The sequence below is a fragment of the Salvia miltiorrhiza genome, chromosome 5 (genome assembly GCF_028751815.1).
Source record: "Salvia miltiorrhiza cultivar Shanhuang (shh) chromosome 5, IMPLAD_Smil_shh, whole genome shotgun sequence".
Lineage (NCBI taxonomy): Eukaryota > Viridiplantae > Streptophyta > Magnoliopsida > Lamiales > Lamiaceae > Salvia > Salvia miltiorrhiza.
The window spans coordinates 21,436,948-21,445,497 of NC_080391.1; positions in this window are offsets into that span (position 1 = coordinate 21,436,948).

Sequence of the window (8,550 nt, forward strand, 5' to 3'; positions counted from 1 at the left end):
ATTACCCAAAGAAGTGAGTGGTTGTAAGAAATTAAAATTATTATCTTAAAGGAAATGTGATCGAGACGATTGTCATTAGGGGACGTTTACTTTGACGTGACTTCAATTAATCGGCGTTTGGTTTGAGTGATAATGAATAATTGATAAAATAATTCACCTTAATTAAGTGTCTGATTTGTATGATTGAACCTGTGATTGATAACTCGACCTGCATCTAATCACTTAAATGAGTGATTGTTTATCACCTTAAAGTTGGATGGATTATTCAATCATCCTTCAATCCTATCAATCTTATAAATTTTATTTATCTCATCCACTGTACAAAACAACTGCAATATTGTTTAAGATTATTATCTTAAAGAAATGTGATCGGTTGCATTAGATGATTATATTCTGCTTATTGTGTTGGAACATCTCAAGCATAGACTACTTTTAGTAGGGACCGTGGGGTTTGCATGTTTTATATTTATCCAAAACCATATCATGTTTCTTATAAATCTATCGAGCTTCTTTCATAAAGGAAGGATGAATATATAAATAATCAAATTAAGTGTTGTGTGGATTTTTAATCATAATAAATTAAATTAATAATTTAATACTTAAAAAGCTAAAGAATTTATATTGCCGAAGAGTGTTTACAATATTTCAAAAGTAATTTCTAAATGTGCGTACATTAATAGTGGAAATGTCATCTATTTATAGGCAGACAACTCTAAGCTATGGATAGAATTGTTTTTTCTTGGTTAACATGTAATATAATGAGAGATTATGTCAGTTAAATTCGCATCTTTGGAGAATTTCATACTAATAAATTCCTTTCTCTTTTATGTCAACGTTGTGTATAAATATGGCTCATTATATTTCTTTAGGTTTGACACTACTTGGAGGGGGTTTGGCTAAATTTATTTAAAAAAATTATAATTAATTATCAAAGTGTTTGAATAATTGAATTTATAAGTTAGAGAGAGAAGTTTTAATTAGAAAGAGAATTTTTTTGTTAAAGAGATAAAATTGTAAAGAGATTAGTTAAATTTCTTTTTATTCAAATTTTGGACCTTTTAGGGATGTCAATCTAGCCCGAAACCCGTGGGCTGGCCCGATTAGCCCGCCATCCGAGAGGGTTAGGGTTGAATATTTTCTACCCGATTAGCCCGTAACCGAATAGCCCGACACCCGATAGGGTCGACCCGACTAACCCGATGGGCTAGCCCGAAACCGGAGTACTTAACTTAGAATATTTAGATATAAAAATTAAAAAATGATAAAATATTATAAAGTCTCATCATTTCACTTTTCTTTATTTTTGAGATGTTTTGGTTCTATGAGTTCAAACTATTGTTGGAGTATATTATATCTTTGATTTCTATGTATATTTTATACATTATACATTAGATGATTAAAAATAATAAAATACAAATGATTATTTTATTTTTACGCCTTCAAGTCGATTAGCCCGATGGGCTAGCCCGAAACCTGAACGTTTAGGGTTATGATTGGAAATTTATAACCCGAAAAAATCCACAGCCCGATTAACCCGAAACCCGATAGGGCTGGCCCGAAACTCGGTGGGTTGACCCAATCAACATCCCTAGACTTTTTATCTTCAATCTCGACCTATTGAGTATATAGCCTAATAAAAAGAGTCTAATTAATATCATCCACATTAATAAGAATGTATAAATTCACTCGAGCCTAATTAGTGGAGGGACAATATATTAAGAAAACGGTGTTCACCAACGCTCATAAGAGCATCCAAAATGGAATGACTTGATAGAAGGGGGGACCACAGTAAGTAAGGAGGCCATAATGAGATGACTTGATAGCTGACTTGATTTTTTTAGTTTTGATTTTTGTATTTTTCCATTTAAATTTAATTGCACTAATTTAAATAATACAATTACTTAAAATGAAAACTGCAATAATACTAATATAAATTTAAAATTGAAAAAATTAAAAAATATACAATAAAAAATACAAGCCCAAATATTAAAAGTTCAATTCTAATTTTAAAACCCTAAACTACTTCTTCTCTTCATGTGCACTGCAACTTCATCTGCGCTTCATCTTCTTCTCTTCAATGGCGCCGAGTTCTAGGTATGTTCTTTGTTTTTCGTTTGTTTTTTGTTTTGTTTTTTGTTTGTTTTTCTTTTTAATAGGCGTGTGCTGATGACACGCGCGTTGATTGAAGGAGATCAGGCCTCACCCGAATTAGCCTCGAGTCGACGGCTGCTGCAGTGGGGGACACGATGGGGCTTGGATTGATGCATGGTAGGATGCCAAAATGTATTCTTTTCGGAGACACGAGTTCAAGTTCGGCCGATCGAGTCACTCACTGTGGGTGCTCTTGATTTATATTACTATTACTATGCATGCATTCAGGAATAAAGACAATAAAAATATCTAAACTAATAAGCGATTGCAATCTGCGACGCCCATCCATTGAGTCACATAAAAGCCTACATAATTAAAATTTAACTTTATATTTTTTTAAATCGAAATATCTTATGTTCATCCACAAGTGACATTTGCAATATCTATAATATTTTGATCTCGAAATTCTCACTCTACCAAATTTAGTGTACTGTAAATTCGAAAAGCCAAATTCCTGAGCTACTTATTAATTATTATTCAAGTAGCAATTTTCCTTGAAGCGAAGAATCCTACACTAAATTGTAAAGAAAACGAGAAATAAAATCTATTCTCTGACAGGAACCTGCTACCATTCATTCTTACTTGTAAGAAAGACGTGAATTATTGAAGCCTGATTATTTCCTTAAGAAAATAATATAAAGAAATATATAAAGGGAGAAAAAGAAAAAGTGGGACCAAAATGAGGGAAGTGTCTTAGCTACACAATGTGTATTACACATTGCCGTTAGATTGAGGACACGTAGCATTTAAATAAAGTGCATTTTGTTTTGGGTTTTCGTTGGCCGGTTCGGGTTGTTTAACTCTAATATCACCGAACAATTGTTTGACACTTTGACTGTTATGTCAAATACCACTTACCCCCAACAAAACTTACACGTGTCCCTATTAATTTGTATAGCCTTCCTATGTATTTTAAAAATAAATATATACAAACATATGCATTTTGTTTTACTATTAATTTTAAATTGTCAATGTTATTAACATATGTATTTGTGTACAGCTTTAGTGTTCTTATAATATATTGTGATGTTTTTTCTAGTATATTTTTTTTTGCAGCGAATCCAATTTGTATAAGCAAAATGATGTGATTTAGAGAATAATTTGTATAATATTGGACTAGAGGAATTGTAAATCTAAACTTTAAGATTATTGAAGTGAAGAACATAAAGTGGTGGACGTGGTGGTATTCACACCATATTTTCGACCGTCGAAAAAATTGGAAAAGTCTCAAATGCAAAATTTAGTAAGATTCGATATATATTTAAAAAAGTTTAAAAGTAATATCAGAATTACAAAATGTGTATAAATTCGTAATTTGTTTTATAATCTTTCATTTTTAGAACAATTGATTCAATTCCCTTCTTATAAAAGATAAAATTGATTCTAGTTTGAATTTTTGAAAACTTTATGTTTTAACTTGTACATTATCTTCTCTATTTGACTTCTAATTTTATTAACTTGCAACATATGTCGAATATTAAACTATATAATAATAATAAATTAATAATTAATCATTAATTTTCTTTATTTTGGTTAGTTAACTTCACGTAATTTATTTATTGCTAGATTTTAATTTATAATTATTTTTAATATTATTTAATTTAAATAAATGATTAATGACCAAAAAGTGGATAAAATAGTACTATTTAAAGTGGAGTATTATTTAAAGAACTTTTACAGACATTCTTTTGTATTGTGGTCATTGTATAATTTCCTTCATAAAATAAACTATAATGTATAATTTTTATTATATAGTATTACGTTATTTTGTTCTATTATAATTTCTTTTGAAAGTAATGATATCATGTCATATTAATAATTTTTATACGTAAAATAAATATAAATGCATAATATAATAAATCAAAATGTCAGAAATTAAAAAGAAAAAGGAAAGAATAAAATAAGAAGAAAAAAACATAAAGAAAATTCTAAACATGCCCAATTTTTAAAAAATACATATATAAATAAAAATGAAAAAATGTTTATTTGGTTCATATATATAATTATAATTATTTATATATTAAATTAAATGGCTTTCCATGATCTTTTATTTAAGATGCATATATTATGCAAAATGAAACCAAATAAAAATAGTAAAACTATGTTGTGTAAAAAATAAATAAAATAGAATTTAAAATATTACACACTATAAAATATATCCCCCATATCACATAATAATGGATTGTATATGTGAAATTAAACATATTCTTATATTTAAGACGCATACTGTACATATTATTATCCAAGATGAAATCATACAAAAATAATATAAAAATTATGTTTTGTGTAAGCAATAAAAAGGGTATAAGTTAAAAAAATTACACATTTCATGGCTTTTGAAAAAAAATTCATTTCGCCCAAAATTTCCTGTTGACATATTTTATTATAAAATAAACAAAAATACATAACTTGAAAATTTAATATTAGAATTACTAAAAAAAAGGAAAATTTAAAAAGTTTGCAATATGGATTTTAGTTTTTAAAAAAATATGATTACTGAAAAATATAAATAATTTAATATATTAAAACTTTAAATTATCATAATTTACTTATTTTAAATATTTTTTTTTACATATCATATATCAAATTAAATTAATGATAATTTTGTGATTCAAATATATACTATTACTTATTTTTATCTAAAACAATTGCATGAAAATAAGAATATCGTGCTCTCAAAAAAATAAGAAAAAAAAAGGAAGAAATTAGTTTGTTAGCAATATTGTAATTCCGTGGCTTTCATTTGATTCACTACTTGGCAGTTTTGTTTTTATTTTTTCAAAAGTGTAATCATATTTTATTGATTATGGATTATATACTTTTGTCTCCAATTCCAATTACACCCCTCTAATTAAATTTATTTACATTTACTTCTCCTTTTATATATATAGATTTTTTTTTTAATCATATTTTGATTTCATAATGCCCAATTAATTTTTCACAATCTTACTTCAAATTCATAATCTTCAATTGTATTTGCACTAATTTTAGTTCAATTTTATAATCCCCAATTGATTTCCCATTAATCAAAATTCGATTTCAAAACCCCCATTTCATTTCTCATTAATTTTACTTCGATTCAAAATCCCCAATTATAATCTTAATTCGATTTCATAATCCCCAATTGATTTTCCACTAACCTTACTTCATTTTCATAATCCTCAATTGCATTTGCACAAATCTTACTTCAATTTCATAATCCACAATTGATTATGAACTAATCTTACTTCAATTTCGAAACCCCAATTGCATTCCCACTAATCTTACATTGATTTCACAATCCCCAATTGATTCTTATGTTATAATTCTAAGATTCTTACTAAGAATCTTGAATCCTTACTAAGAATTTTAGATTAGATTAGTGAATCACTAATCAAATCAACAATCTTATTAAGAATCCTGATTTTTAACAAGAATCTTATGTTATAATTCTAAGATTCTTACTAAGAATCTCGAGTTCTTACTAATAATATGAGATTCTTATTAAGAATATTAGATTAAATTAGTGAATCACTAATCAAATCAAGATTCTTATGTTATAATTCTAAGATTCTTACTAAGAGAATCTAGAATTCCTACTAAGAATCTTAGATTAGTGAATCACTAATCTAATCAAATCAAGATTCTTATGTTATAATTCTAAGATTCTTACTAAGAATCTTGAATTCTTACTAAAAATATTAGATTAGATTAGTGAATCTGTGAATCACTAATCAAATCAACATTCTTACTAAGAATCTTGATTTTTAATAAGAATATTATGTTATAATTATAAGATTCTTACTAAGAATCTTGAGTTCTTACTCATAATCTAAGATTCTTACTAAGAATCTTAGATTAAATTAGTGAATCACTAATCAAATCAAGATTCTTATGTTATAATTCTAAGATTCTTAGTAAGAATCTAAGATTAGATTAGTGAATCACTAATCTAATCAACATTCTTACTATGAATCTTTATTTTTAATATGAATCTTATGGTATAATTCTAAGATTTTTACTAAGAATCTTGAATTCTTACTAAGAATCTTAAATTCTTAATAAGAATATAAGATTCTCACTAAGAAACTTATATTAGATTAGTGAATCATTAAAAATAAAAATGTGACAATTTAATAATACTCAATTTCATAAACCCCCAATTGCATTTGCACTAATCTTAGATGAGTGAATCACTAATCAAATCAAGATTCTTACTAATATTCTAAGATTCTTACTGAGAATGTTAAATTCTTACTAGTGAATCACTAATCAAATTAAGATTCTTACTAGTGAATCACTAATCAATTAAAGATTTTAATTAAAAATCTTTAATTCTTATTAAGAATCTTAGATTAGATGAGTGAATCACTGATCAAATCAAGATTCTTAATAAGAATCTTAGATTTTTACTAAGAATCTTAAATTTTAACTAGTGAATCACTAATGAAATTAAGATTCTTATGTTATAATTCTAAGAATCTTACTAAGAATATTAGATTCTTACTAGTGAATCACTAATCAAATCAAAATTCTTATTAAGAATTTTAGATTCACTAGTAAAATCTTGGATTCTTACTAGTGAATGACTAATCAAACTAAGATTCTTACTAAGAATGTTAGATTCTTAGTAGTGAATCATTAATCAATTCAAGATTCTAATGTTATAATTCTTATATTCTTACTAATAATCTTAGATTAGATGAGTAAATCACTAATCAAATCAGGATTCTTATGTTATAATTCTAACTTAGATTAGATAGGTGAATCACTAATCAATTAAAGATTCTTATGTGATAATTCTAAGAATCTTACTAAGAATCTTTGATTCTTACTAGTGAATCACTAATCAAATCCAGATTCTTACCACTCATCTTTAGGGGTGATGAACGGGTCGGGTACGAGATAACCGTACCCAAAATTTGAGTACCCATACTCAAAATTTGGCATTTATGTTACCCGTACCCGAACCCAAACAATATTCGATTACCGATTAAAAAGGACGGTTATATGGGTCAGTTAAACGGGTAACCGAATTACCATTAAAAAAAGTTAGCTATATTAGATTGCAGCTATTTAGTAGAACTTATTTAATTAATTCACCATCACGATTCCTCGTGTGATGATGTCATGAACAAGTTGATGATTTCATTGAGTTGAGTTAATATTTTAATAGAGTTTAATAGTTTATTATTGATTGTTCTATTATACTTTGACTATTTATAAGTTTATTTAATTATTAATTTTTAAATTGATACATTTCCTTTCACGTAAAGTTGTAGTTATATTATAAATATCAAATTAAACATATTTATATTAATAAAATTATATTTTATAATTTTAAAATTAATTAAATTGGTTAAACGGGTATACCCGATCGGTTATCAGATATACTTGGTAGCCAAAAAATCTCAATACGCATACCCATAGCCGTACCAATTAGCCAAATATTAGGTATCGGTTATCCGATAACCGACGAATTTCGGGTCGATTCGGATATAACCAATATTCAATATCCAAATAAGCAGCCCTACTCACCTTAGATTAGATGAGTGAATCACTAATCAATTCAAGATTGTTATTTTATAATTCTTATATTTATACTAAGAACCTTAGATTAGAATAATGAATCACTGCATCAAATTAATATTCTTATTATCATATGAACTACAATAAGATATATGTGATAATTGATGGAATCATTCGGTCATCATACCTCAATTTTTACCTTATAATTCTTAGATTTAAATGAACTATTGTTCTATTTTTACAATATTAAATCTCATTGTCAAGATTTATAATTGCAGTAAAAATCCCTTTTTAATGGTAGTATTTTATAAAATAAATATTATTAATATTCATATTGTCAATATTATTTTTTGTAATATCAAATCTCAGGCACAAAATTTATACTTTATAGAAATCCCATTTTACTTGTAGTATTTATATAATATATAATCTTATTATTACTTGTAGGATTTTTTTAGTATTATTATTATTTGTTATTGTCCAAATTTTCTTATTAGAAATTACTTACATATACTCAAACGCGTATGGGAATATGGGAATTAAGTTTAAAAATTGAAATGAACTGCTATTAAATAATTTGTTCCTTATTTCGAGTAATTTATTGGAATTTTGAGCGTAAGCAATTTCATTATATAAAAGTGTAATATAGATCAATTTCTGTCCCTATAGGTATGGGAAATGCATTTCTGTAAACACTTTACGCGGGCCCGATACACTTTGCCGCCAAAAATTTTGTGAATCATTGTAAACCAAAATCCTTAGAAGATTAATAGGGGCACGTGTAATAAGTGGTAATTGAGAAAACAGCCACAAAAGTTGACATAACAGTCAAAGTGTCAAACAATTGTTCGGTGGTATTAGAGTTAAACAACCCGAACCGGCCAACGAAAA